The 13,730-nt window shown below is 44.9% G+C and overlaps 1 protein-coding gene and 1 pseudogene across 2 annotated transcripts in view; one reads left to right on the top strand and one right to left on the bottom strand.

The window, feature by feature from the left end:
- Positions 1–12,270, bottom strand: part of TAFA4 (TAFA chemokine like family member 4) — a gene marked incomplete at its 3' end in the record, with an annotated part of 146,671 nt that extends 134,401 nt beyond the window's left edge. The window contains exon 1 of the mRNA XM_080914433.1: positions 12,219–12,270. The remainder of the gene's footprint in view (positions 1–12,218) is intronic.
- On the top strand, positions 8,693–8,930 carry LOC308418454 (dynein light chain 1, cytoplasmic-like; annotated as a pseudogene). Its single transcript has one exon. The product of its transcript is annotated as a dynein light chain 1, cytoplasmic-like (transcript).
- Positions 12,271–13,730: the final 1,460 nt, after the last annotated feature.

The raw sequence follows: 13,730 nt of genomic DNA, 5'->3' as shown, positions 1-13,730 counted from the left end.
AGCTTCTTGTTAAGTAAGCATTCTACCAGCCAAGCCACACCCCTGCCGAATGACTGCCATCAGTCAGCTCCAAAGCTCATTTATTTTTAAAGAGTTCTCAGGATCCCACATCAAGGCTAAGATTTTAAAAATGTTTTGCAGTGTCTGGTCATTCTCAGACGGCACTGAGAAGACACAGACAGCATTTGGATGCTGGGCTGTGCTTTTCATCTCTCACCTGACACAGTGGCATTGCAGAGAGACAGGTGCTTGTTCACAGCGAGAGAGGAGGACGTCTATTCATGTTTCCCAATACTGAGAAACTTTGAGGTTTCCAGGCAGAAGAGACTATTCCTCAGATGTTTAATTTATTTCCATGTTACACAGCAAAGAATGCTGCCTGCCCTTGATTTCCTATCAAGGAAGTGGAGACACTGTGCCTTTGCTTTCTCTTGATCTACCTGCCTTCCCTGTTAACGGGAGGGGGGATGAGCTCCCAGGGAAACTGTGCTTTCAGAAAATGGCTGCTCACTTGGAGTAGGCACCATCAGAACCGCTTGTGCGGCACCTCCCCAATCACACATGTTAATTCCAAGCGCACTCTGGGTTTCTTTTTTTTTCTTCATTCAAAAACCCTTCACAGCAGACATGCATCAGCTCCTTTCTCAAATGGGCATGCAGAGTGTCTGATACCAGAAGGAAAACTCGGGCATTCGGAGCATTCAGAACCTACGTACTTGGCTTTGCTTAAGAAAATTATCTGGATCATAAGGACCAACCCCACACACGCCTAAAGAAAGAGTGAGGATCATTCTGAGAAAACTATATAATTCAACGAACAAGTTCCTTGCCATTCCCAGGATGAGCCGTGTCCACACAAACAGGTGTAGGTTAAAAGACAACCAGAAAATCTGAATAGAGGATGGAAAGCCCAATGTTGAATAAGCATTTAAGCTCTTGATTCTGATCGTGAGAATAGTGCAGTTCAGAAATGTCGTTTTTAATGGAAAACTAAACTCTAAACTATTAAAAAGTAAAGGGATAAATACTTCTGGCTAATTTCAAGTGAATCCAAGGAAAAGAAAAAAAGAAAAAAGAGAGACGATGGAAACAGGGGTATGTGCAGTAGGAAGAGGGCGGATCTGAGGGAAGATAAGAAGGGGAAATAAGTGGGTGAGTGAATGAATGAATGAATGAATGAATGAATGAATGAATTGAATAATGGGGAGCAAGCACATGGGAGTGCTTTATACCATTCTTTCAAATTCCCATCATCAGAAACATCAAAATAAGACATACACTTAAAAGGCTTGCATTTATCAGCTATGTTAAAAATGATTGACACTGTGATTATTCTTTCTAAGCAATAAGAGTTCATAGCTTGAACACTGTAGTTAATCCTTCAGTTCCCCAAAGGAGGCTTGCTTGTTTTTTGTTTAAAACTCTTACTGGACCAGCAAGATGGCCCAGTGGGCATAGACACTTGCTGCCAAGTCTGATAACCTGAGTTTGCTCTCTGGAATGGCCTGGAAGGGGAGAACTGATTTGTCCTCAGACCCTCATGCATGTGCTATGGTACATGCACACATGCTACATACATGCTGCATACATGGTACAAACATACATGCACACATATATACACGTACATTCTATATATACATATATTAATAAGTTAATCAACAGAATAGTATTTGATTAAATAAATGATTTTTACTGCTAGGCATGTTGCAATACATATGTGTGCAGTAACAGGACTGAGAAAATGGAGACAAGGTTCAAGGGCATCCTCACCACATAATGAACTCCAGGCCAGCCTGGGCTACATGACAGCCTGTCCCCAACCTCCCATAAAAAAACAGACACTTATACAGGATCTACCACAGGCCAAATACACAAGCATTGTGTTATTCGTTTTAAAATATTAATTCCTACTGAATATAGTGGTGCAGATCTTTACTTCCAGCTACTTGGCAGAATGAGACAGAAGGATCCAGGGTTCCAGGCTAGCCAGGATTACAAAAGACTGTTAAAGTGGAATTCGAATGGACTTAGGGTCGGTTCAGTGGCAGGTTTCTTTCCTGGCATGAATAAGCCCCCTGGGCTGCAAAACAAACAAATGAATGACTGGGCATTCATTTAAAATGAGGGCTTGTTTCTGGCTCCTCGTGGCATAGAAAGGACTAGAAATTTGTTCATCATCCCTCAGCTAGGAAGCACATGAGCTAAGATTCCCATTCTAGCTATGTGGCTCAAAGATCCAGGGCAATCTGAAACCTACTAGACTTTACACTTGCTAATACACTCCCAACACATATGCAGTTCTCCCCATGCATTTAAAGTCCACTGAAAATCAAGCCAGGTGTCCTTGGCACCTGAAAACACTGACCCACAACCTCTGGGACTCGGTCTGCAGTCCTGGCTGAGATCTGGAATGGTTTACACGGATCTCCACATATTAGTGCTGCTTTTTCTTAAAAGGCTACTGGAAGACATTGAGTCCAGGTTCTGATAAGCAACAGATTCACCCAAAGGTACCTAGTTTCCCAACCCGAATGAAGGTGAAACCTTCAAGGATTACTCAGTCTGTGTCACCATCTCATCAAACTTATGAAAGCAGCCGGCTGCACTACTGATCGGAACTCTACAGCATTTCAGCGGAAATGCACCAGAGCCAAGCGGCGTGTATGGACTCTGAGTAACTCTGCTGGCCTCCATGAAGGAATCCAGCACCAGAACAAGGCTAAATTAAATAAACAACTAATAAAGATTTTTTTTATTCATTCCTGTATTCATTACCTGATACAGTCTCATTCTGAAGCATTTTCACAAGAATCCAGCAAGGCAGAATCTCGCTTATTTACAAGACATCCATTTGAGCCACCTCTCCTGCTGGCCACTGGTGGGTAAGGCCTCCAAGGGCCTCTTGCATCAGCACCAGAGTGGTGAGGACACAAACATTAGCTGTTTACAGAATCACCACAAGGTCCGCTCTGACCTCCGAGGCTTGTATCTACTGGGATGGTCAGGTGGCTTCTATGCACAGCCCTTGGATACCAGGTACAAGGCAGAACAGTGCTAGCCACTGTCGTTAAGAGGCTGCAGAGTCTCCAAGTGTGATAAATTACCTTTCTGCTCTTGTTCCCACTCAAGACAGAAGATGATGGTGTGGAAAAATAGTTCGTAAATACCTCGTTTGAGAAGCCCTAAGGGATCTTATGAGTGAAAGAGGGGTGAGGGGGACAGGCTTGTGACTAACCCCCTCACCAGTAATGACTGCACACTCTGCTAGGGCACCTGCCTACCCAGAAGGACCTATCAGGTCTCCAGACAGAAACAAGGAAGGATGTCTCCATGTTCAGTTGCTTAAAGAAACAAGTGCATTGGATGTCCCTGCTGATTTGCAACCAGCTTTTCTACTTAGGAATACATGACCAGTGGAGCCCTTCTCTAGCAAATTTATTCTGAAATAAAACAGGAATCAATGAGCCCCTTAGGCTGAAGCATGTGCTGATTAAAGTTACAGGTCACCAATGACTTTGACCAGCATGTTACAAGCCGTACTTCATAGCTCAAGCCTCCACCAGCCTCTCATTTATGATTATCACATGATGCGTGGAATTACTTCACCATTAGAGTGTAGACATCAGCTACATTAAAGTAGCCTGCTTTTCAGCCAATATGTGGTCGAGGCATGCCACAAATTGCCTTTTTATGGCTTCCTTAAAGACATCAATGAAGAATTTACTACTAGATCATTTTACAACATACTAAAGTACATTGTAAATGAGCCATTAAAGACAATAACCATGTCTATTAAAAATTAAAGAATTTTATAAATGGCATTTTAATTTCATACGTTATCAATACCTTCTGTTCCAAATCATGGGGTAGACTTCTTGAAGAAAACTCTTCTAATTGGAGCTGAATTAAATTAATTAAATATACATGCCATTTCCCTTGTATGGCTTACACTGGTTTTAAGAGCTGAGAAATTCCTTCTAACTATGTAACCTCTTCATTTCCACCAGGTAATATTCCTTTCTAAAGGAAATGGGACCAAATCCTTTTTCATAATTGAGAAAACAACACTTCCTTCAGGTGACCATAAAAGCACAAAGCGGTTATTCTAAGCAACGATGCTGTAGTTGGGGCGAGAACACAAAAAAACTGAGGAATCTAGTGAGTGACAGAAAATAAGATGCACTCACACCATCCTGCGTCACCCAGCACACCTGCACAGCTTCTGATCCCAGCGAAATCAGCAAGGTCTGGGGCTGAGCAAGTATGACCGCTGATGCCAATTTAGCCATAAATCTCTCAAGGCCCAATTATCCTCACTGCAGAGGCTCGATTTTTTTTAATTAGACTAGTCTCTAATTGGAAATGTTCCCCCTCGATTCTCATTTTTCAAATAAGCAAAACAGAGTGACAAGGATTTTAGACTACCATCATGAAAGATCGGTATAGCATGTAGGTGACCTGGGGGCTACCAAGCTCTGAACATAATCCAGAAACTGCTGGGTATGATATGATCTAACCACAGTGTCAGGAATAGTCACAACACCAAAGGACCTGCTATTGCAATCCTTCCTGGGGGTGGCTGGGCTGGCAGACTGCTTAACAAAACTAATGTGACCCTCCAGGACAAGATGATGTGCTACTGTCCCCCCAAATCCCAGTCTCCAGGATGCTACCATGCATATCACAGGATTTAGATATGCACTGGATATCAGGTAAACCTCCTCACAGAGAAATGAGCAGCATGTGGCTAAGAAGGCTTCTCCAGCCCAGTCAAGTGCCTTCCAATCTTAGCAACTGATGTACAGAGCATTTTTTCAGAGCAGTACAGGTTGATCCCACTTCAAAGACATCCTTGGACAGACCTCACACTGAATCGAGGCACAGCTGAATGGTACAGCAAGACAAAGCCCATTGCAGACAATATTAACCACTTTAATCCAGTACTGGGATGAATGCTTCTTAAAGGCTTAATCTAAACCTCCATTACATTTTCAACTTTGAAATTATCTTTTGTTAGACAAGAGAGCCCTCTTGTGGACAAAGAAAGGAAGTCTAATGCCAACTGACAATTGAACTTTTACTATAATACATTTTCGTGTTTAATAAATCCATGTTTACAAAACAGAATATAAATCATCCTTAAATAAATGTAAGATGTAATTTAAACAATACAACAGTAAATAAGCTCACTATTTTAGAAAGTTAAATCAATAAGGAATAGCTTATTAATGAAATGGCAATTACTTCTAGCAAATTCTTACCCATACTAAATGTGTCACATGATGCCATCTTTTCTGCTTCTCCATGGTACCTTTAAAACATAATCCCAGTGACAGCCTATCAAGGCTACTAGACTGCTTAAGGATGCTCAAAATGCCCATATGTACTGGTAATTCAAAGGGTAACCGTGTGTTGTTCTGTGGATCCCCTAGAAATGTCTGGGTTTCTCTGAGGTTCTAACTGCCTCTAAGCATTCAGACTTTGGGTAACTTAAAAGAGACCCTGCCCATGCCAGCCTTGAGGTGTATGGTAGCATTTGATTTGATTCATGCACCATGCAAGGACATGCCAGGAAGATTAGGAACAAAACGGATTCCTGTCTCCCCAGCAGTGACCATCTAACTGGCGACCACACACCTGCTTGGAGCAGCTGAGGAAATCATCCGTTAAAGTGGTGGTGTCTTTGGGGATAGTGAAAATTAAGTCCTGGACCCTGAAAAGATCAGCAAGGGTCCCAGAGATCCATAAAAGAGGACAAGAAGAAAAAAGGCATCCGAAGAAGAGCCGGGAAGTCCCGGGACTTCTCGGGGTGGCGAGGGGTGGGGGGATGGGTGTTAAAGGTTGGCAAAGTGAGTATCGCAGGCTATATCAAGTCACATGGTCATCTGTGGCTCATCTGTGTGGCCAACGAGCCACTTCTACAGGAGTCCCCTCACAAGCATGTCTGAGAAACTCTTCTTATAAGAACCTCGTGCACAGAACGAGAAACTCGCTCCCAGGAGTCCTGTGGCTTATGACCCAGCACGAGGAAACATGCCCTGATAAACAAGCTGAGTAAGGTTACTATGGACTGGGAGGAGAACTACAGAGAAAGGGGGATGTGAGGTGGGACGGGGCCTGGGTAGAGAGAGGATGCTGGGACTTGGCATCTGGGATGACCTAGCATCTCTAAGCATCAGGATGGACATGTGACCAAAGGAGGAAGGAAAAAGCAGCTACAGTTTGTTCAAGAGCACCCAGGTACCCAGAGCAGGGAGAAAGGGAACAGAAGGAGAAGGCAAGGCACATGGGAAGGCCCATAGGAGCTTAGGTAGCTCAGGCTGGCCTCAAACTCACTAGGTAGCCAAAATGACTACTGAACTCTTGATCCCCCTGTCTCCACCTCATGAGTCCTGGAATTACAGGGGAGTGCCACCACATCCAGTTTGTGTAGTGCTGAGGGCCAAACCCAGGGTTTCGAACAGTCTAGACAAGCACTCTAACAAATGACCAACAGTTTGCTTCCAAATGTAGCATGGGGGTATGAAGTGGGGGAGAAATAGAAAGTGATTTAGTGTGTGGATGGAGTTTATGGGTCAGAAACTAGTGAGGATTTAGGTGGCTGGAGAATCTGGGCCTTATTGTTGGCTTGTGTGCCCCCCTCCTGCCCCTCCCCCATGGTCCTATCCCCCAGCCCTTCAATAACTCTCTCTAGGACCACAATTTATCTCCCAGTATATCCGCAGACCCACCTAGGACCTCAAGGCAACCCCACTACCACCTGGCCAATTTTTAGGTACACATTAAGATTTTAACAGAACAAGGGGGTGCATTTGGCCAACTGTCTGAGCAGAGGGTACTAATGAATTAAGGTCTCTATGCTAGGATCCTCATATATGCCTGCTCAATACCTCAGTCCCTCAAAGCAGGGACAAACTAGTAAAATACCCACAGGGCTCAAGCCCTGTATGGTTGACTTTTATCTTCCAGAGATTTTCTATCATAGAACGGATTCTTTCCTCACTTCACTTTTGCCGCCAGGAAGCTCAGAGCCAGTTTTACAAAACTATTTCCAAGTGACAAAAACTACTGCAAAAGCTATGCAAACAGAACATGCAGGCAACAGGTCCCCCTGGATACAGGGATGGTGTCCTAGATGACAAGACTGTGACAAGTGGCTGGTAGGGGTCGGAGGTAGGTAAATAAGGAATTGAGGAAGAAGACCCAGTGTTTGTCATGTAGGACACGATGGAACAGGAGACAGAATGGGCAGGGACCCCAAGGACACACGTTTGACAGCCCCAAGAGAGATCAATCTTGTCCAGCAGTAATCAATAACCAATCACTTTCCTCAAGATTAAGATCAATGCTTTGTGTACAATGCAGAAAAAAATGTTCACAGGCCCTAGAAAATAGTGTGAACCCCTGGCTGATGGCTTCACACCTTGTTTAAGAAGAGGAAGGAATCAAAGAACCCACCAATATGGTAACAGAGCCACAGTTGTCAGGGTCATTCACACACTGTACTGTGTGGCATTTTGTCCTCAGAGCAACAAACACTAGAACGCAGTGGTTTTCGCTCTTGTGTTTGTTTGTTTTCTTGAAATTCCTATTTAACAGGAGAGAAAAACAATTATATCCACCTATCAGGCAAAGACTCCAAACAAGCAAACAACAGACTTAGGATTGCAAACAAGGACAGGGTGCACCACATGGGAAGAAAGAGGAAGGAAAATAGAAAAGAGGTAGAAAGAAAGAAAAGATGGTTGGCACAGAACAGAAAGTGCTAGACCAAGGCCTTGGGAGTCAGATGTGTGGAACACACCAGAAGTCCAGCTTGAAACCCCTGGTTCCAACTGGAGTCCCTGGTCATGAAGCTGGAGGAAAACCCTTCCATGCCTCTAACTTTATATAAGCAGCCTTTATGAACAGGTGAACCGTTCATCAAATATTTCCGAGACAGTGGGGGCCCATGGGGCTGTCATTAGAAAAGGCCTTTGGCATTCTCAGAGAATGCTGTACCCAAGGTATGCAAGTCCCTCCTTGGGTGTGGCACCACTGGCTTAGGTCAAAGATTTAAGGCCCATTCCTCTTATTCTCCATCTCAAAAGCCACAGTTTCCCGGTTCTGCCATATGGCCAGGTTTTTATCCAGAGACACTTTCTTTGCTCTTGACCTAGTTCACAACTAAAATGATACTGTAAACATCTGGGTCCTAGCAGGTTCGTCAGAGGGGACAGCAGAGTTGCTGTGGGGTTCAGCCACCCATGAAAATTCAGCACGAGCCAAGTGACTCTTACCACTGGAACAGAGTTGGGACTGGACCACAGCCTGTCATTGAGAGACGTACACTTAGGAAGAATACGGAGCCGGTTTTTCCTCCGCCGATCCCCCACCCCCACCCACGCAGAAAAACAAAGAAACTAACTGACTTTGCAGAGACAAGACTGTCTCCGAAGTACAAAAGCCGGAAATGAAATGGGAGAGCAGGGTCCCGGGAGGTCATTCTCTCTGCAGTTCCCAGACTCCCTCACACTATCTACACACTTTCCTGCCACTCCATGGGAACTTCTTTAGCTAATTAAAAAAACAAAATCCCCAGATGTGCCAGGGCTTCGGTAGCGACCGCCCAGCTGTCCTTGGCTGCTTGAGCGGCGCCAGCACCTTCCCTAGGAGCTCGCAGCAGCCGGCTGGCCCCTGCTCCGCGGTAACCATGTGCTACCGCAAGGCGGTGATCAAAAATGCAGAGGTGTCAGAAGAGATGCGCTGCTCAGGCGTTGGAGAAGTACAGCCTAGAGAAGGACATCGGGGCCCATATCAAGAAGGAGTTTGACACGTACAACCCCACCTGGTACTGCATTGTGGGTCGGAACTTCGGTAGCTATGTGACACACGAAACCAAACACTTCATCTACTTCTACCTGGGTCAGGTGACCATTCTTCTGTTCTGATCGGGTTAAACGCATGAACTGTGCCAAACACCCAGAGACCCAGCCAAAACCGAGGACTGCGTCCTAAATTCCAAACGCCAGAGGCTGAGTCTTCAGCCTGGCCAAGGAAACACCTCGTTTGCATCTCTTGGGTTTGGTACAGGGCATCATTCTCTGTACACGTTTGTGGTTATAAAATTAGTAAAACAGATTACATTTGTATTTATTTTCCAGTCCATACTTCTATACTCCCATTTTTTTTCTCCCTTAGGTCATTCCTTTAAAAATAAATCTGTTGGAGATGAAAAAGAAAATCCCATCTTTGCTAGGCCTTGCTAGAGTGGATGTCTCTAAATGAAATGAGTGTCTCCCTTTACATGGACAGGGAAACTGAGTCTCCCTCAGGACTGTCACAAGGGCACAAGGCTGAAGGGCAGAGGTGGCAACTGTACCCAAAGCCTGTGGCACTCGAAGAACTCCATCTATCCTGAACTTCACATAGAATTTAGAATTGAAGTTCCTCACATGCACGAGTCACAGGCTCAAAAACATGAGGTAGTAAGCACTCTTCACACTCAATGGCCAGTCATACCACAGTGAAGCTTGAATAAGACGAGTCAGAAACGTGCCCCACGAAGTGTACCTCGGTCACTGGGAGCTAGAATTAGTAACAGCAGCAGCCACTGCTGCTTCCGTGAGTGAACGATGACTGGCTCTTCCCCAAGAGCCTTCTCCAAGTTGCTTCATTTTACCGTCCCCAAACATCGAGAAGGGTTGTCTCATCTTCACAGTGTTACACAGGAGAGTAGGACACAGTGGTATCATGGCTTACCCAGGGTCAGGTATCAAGAGGAGCTGAGCTGTAAAGCTCACACTCCAGCACCTCCCTGCTTAGCACTGAGAACACCACCTTCTTCATATCCCAAAGCGTGTGTTCTATAATAGTTCCCATTACTCCTCCCTCTAATTGCAAGCCGGACTGGTTGTCAGTACCTGAACCACTTCATGCCCCAATCACACATGCTATTACACTGGTTCTCTACCTGCATAATGCTGGACCCTTGAATACAGTTCCTCGTGTTGTGATTATTTTCACTGCTACTTCATACCTGTAATTTTGCTACTGTCATGAATGGTGATGTAATTATCTGTGTCTGGCAATGGTCTTAGGGTATCCCTATGAAAGAGTTGTTCAGCCTCCAACGGTTGAGAGTCTCTGCTCTATTGGCGCTGTCTTCTGGTGTCGTGCCTCTGTTGTCTTCCATCCCTGTGCATCTGTCTTTGCATAGGAGCCTGAGGAGCAACTGTAAACTTCCCGAACATTCACACACTACATGCACAAACAAAAGGCCAACTTGTGTGTCCCGAACACCATGCACAGGATGGCAATGAGCAAACCGATCTTGCCTGAGAAAACCTGACAACCAAGTTTAGGAAAATCACTTTCTAAAGTCTTTTCAATCTAATAAGTAATTTCAAACATCGTTGGTTCTTCCAATCAATGGTCATTTCTATAATAGATGACAGGGACGAAATGAAAAAGGAAAACCCAAGGTCGGAAATCCTGAGAGAACTTCGACATTTCCTTACTTACATCTGTTCTGAAACTTGGCAGACCCATCGAATTCATTCAGTCCACACTCCCCAAACCTTTCTGGATTGCTGGGTGCTGCTGGTCACACACCCTCCACCAAACAGGAGCTCAGCACAGGCTTTGAAGGAAGGCAGATAGGGTGCGGGGGAGGGGGGCAGGTGTCCATGGGAAAAGCGACTATTAATCTCATCTTGACCTGAATCTGAGGTCTTCGAGTAGAATTCAGAAGTCCATGAACTAGGAGGAGAAAGGAAATAAGAGCAGCATTGTATCTTCCCAAATCTACCTTTGAAGTTCGTTATCTCCTCCTTTGTAAAGGCCAGCAACAGTGAGTACCTGTGGGAATTGTACAGTTCCTACAACTGCTCACAAATAGGAACCCAGGATCTTTGATCTTCTTACAGTTTATTGCTAACACCTTCAAATGCATGTCAGTCAACACCCGGGCACTTCCCCAGGAATGGACCTGTGTCAGTTGTGTGCCTTGGGTCTGGGCACCTTGAGCCTCACTGTCTGTATCAGTGTTTCCATCACTGGGCTTCCATGGAGACGACTTTCTTTTGAATCTGATGTAGCTATGTGTTTTAGAATGTAATCTTGGGAGCCATGGAGATGGCTCGGTGGGTAAAGTACTTGCTGAACAAACTTGGGGACTTGAGTTTGGATGTTCAGCCCTCATGTAAAACCCAGGCAGAGCAGCACATACCTGTAATCCCAGAACTGAAAGCTGGTAGGCTCAGAGACAGGCCAGCCAGACTGGCCAAACTGGTCTCAGTTTTCGTGGAAGGCCCTGGCTCATTCATAAATAAATAAATAGTGAAGAGCAATAAAGACACCCAACAGTAACTTGTGACCTTTACACATACACACATGAGCAATTATACCAACATTGGCACACATACACACACACACACACACACACTCACACACACACATATACACACATATACACATACATACACACACACTCACACACACACATATACACACACATATACACACACTCACACACACACATATACACACACACATATACACACACTCACACACACACATATACACACACATACACACACAGTCACACACACACATACACACACACATACACACACTCACACACATACACACACACTCACACACACACACATACACACACCGACAAAAGTACTTGAAAAGCCAGGTACAGTGTCACAAGTTTAAGGCCAGCCTTGGCTATACAGTTTGTTCCCAACCAGTCTACACTGCAGGGTAAAAACCTTGTTGCAAAAATAAAAGAGCAGGGTCGGTGAGACAACTCAGTGAATGAAGGTACCTGCCACTAAGCCTAATAAACCCGAGTTTGAGCCACAGGACCTTTATGACAGAAGATGAAAATTATGTCCAACAACTTGTCTTTTGAGCTACACACACATACACACAAGATAGATAAAAGATAGGCAGGCAGGCAGACAGGAACAAAAAACAATTGCCATGATTCTGCTTTGCTACCGCTCCAAAAGGAAAGCACAGACAGAAAGGGTTAAAGAGAACCCACCTCAGGAATTGCAAGCCTGGCTTGCTCCTATCCACATAAACTAACCCTGTCACCCATACATTCTTTAAGAAGCCTCAAAGTTAACTAGCAGATGATGTAATTATTTCTAAGACATTAACTTATCATCAAAGTACCAGGAAACTGTTGCTGAATGCTCTTTGGCTAGAAAACTCACACACACCAAGTTTGTCCTATACAGAGTCCCATCATTTCGAGTGCCTCTTGCAGCCACTTTTCTGTAATGTATTCCAACTTGCAAGTGTAGAAATGGCCTCATTATCCCCACAGAGGTCCTTCAGAAAGTCTATTTCAAAGCGAGCACCTCAGAATGTCAGCCCACAGTTGGGTAACTGGAGCTATAAATAAATACGCATGACCCAGGAAAGCAACATGGGCTTGACGCTGTAACTGATTCTTCAAGGAGGAAACCGGGAATCTGAGGACAGCTCGGGCTGCTGAGTGAACAGTGGTGAGAGGGAGCTGAGTGTCTCTAAGATCTCCAGGATGACAAGGGTCAGGGGTTCAAGAACAAAGAGACCCTTGTCTTCCTGAAAGAGGCAAAGAAAATAAGCAGGCAAATGTTAACAAAGAGATTCATAAAAAGCTCAGAAGTGACCGCTGTGAGGGTTAGGATAAGAAAGACCAGTGACAAGGAAGCCAAATCATCAGCATCAATGGGGCCTTGGTATAGGTCTCTCCAAAGCAGAGCTTCAGACAAGGACGTGAGACAGAAGCTTGGTAAGGTTGATATGAACAAGGCAACTGGATTCCACCAACCCTTCCCACAAGAGCAGAGATGCAGAATGGTCTTCCAGTGCCTGTCTATTCATCAGCTGTACCCCTCCAAACACAGAGGGCTTCCCCCAGGAGCATTCACTTCCGGGTTCAAGGAAGTGAACTTATGGACTGCCTGAGCTAGTGTGCTACTCTATGTGAGGAGGCCCTGTGTGGAAGATAGGAAGGTGCTTGGTGACTTCTAGAATGCTCGCTGGCCTTTGTAGTGTCAAAAGTCAGTAAGGGCTATAGAGATGTGCCGAAAGGTTAAAGAAAAACAAACAAACAAAAAAACCAGTCTCTCCTCTCCACGAATGTGGAACCTAAGCTTTTCCCTTCTAGAGGACCGTCCTCAGCACTAAATGTTTAGATTCATTCACTCACTACATAATTCTTAATCTCAATGTACGCAAGACACCGGCACACTGTAGGGATGAGCCTGGATAACTCCCGGTGTCTATAGAGCCTACAGAGAAAAAAGTTAGCATTTCAGATATTGATTGTTAAAACGGGAGATAAAAAAAAATGGGGGATAAAGACAGAGGACAGGCAGATAGGGTGACTGGGCAAGTGACATCAGAGGATGTCACTGGAGTTGGAATCTATAGGATGAGACAGCCTGGAGTCCTGAGGGAAAGGCGTGCTGAGGCAGAAGAGATAAACTGTGAGGTTCCCGGTGCAAAAAGATCATATCAGCACAGACTCCTATGAGGTGAGGAAACAGAGCTCACTGTGACTCCCAGGAGCTTACAACCAGGAGATCCCAAGCCTCTGTGGCAATTCCTATTTAGACTCTAATGTGTTCTGTACCAGTCACAGGGGCCTCTCTTCCAACAGGCTTCTAAGCAAACCAAAGTGTATGTGTGTGTGTGTGTGTGTGTGTGTGTGTGTGTGTGTGTGTTCACACTCACATCTGTGT

Source organism: Micromys minutus, assembly GCF_963924665.1.
Source record: "Micromys minutus genome assembly, chromosome: 3".
Taxonomy (NCBI): Eukaryota; Metazoa; Chordata; class Mammalia; order Rodentia; family Muridae; genus Micromys; species Micromys minutus.
This window is presented reverse-complemented; position numbering and strand designations above follow the sequence as displayed.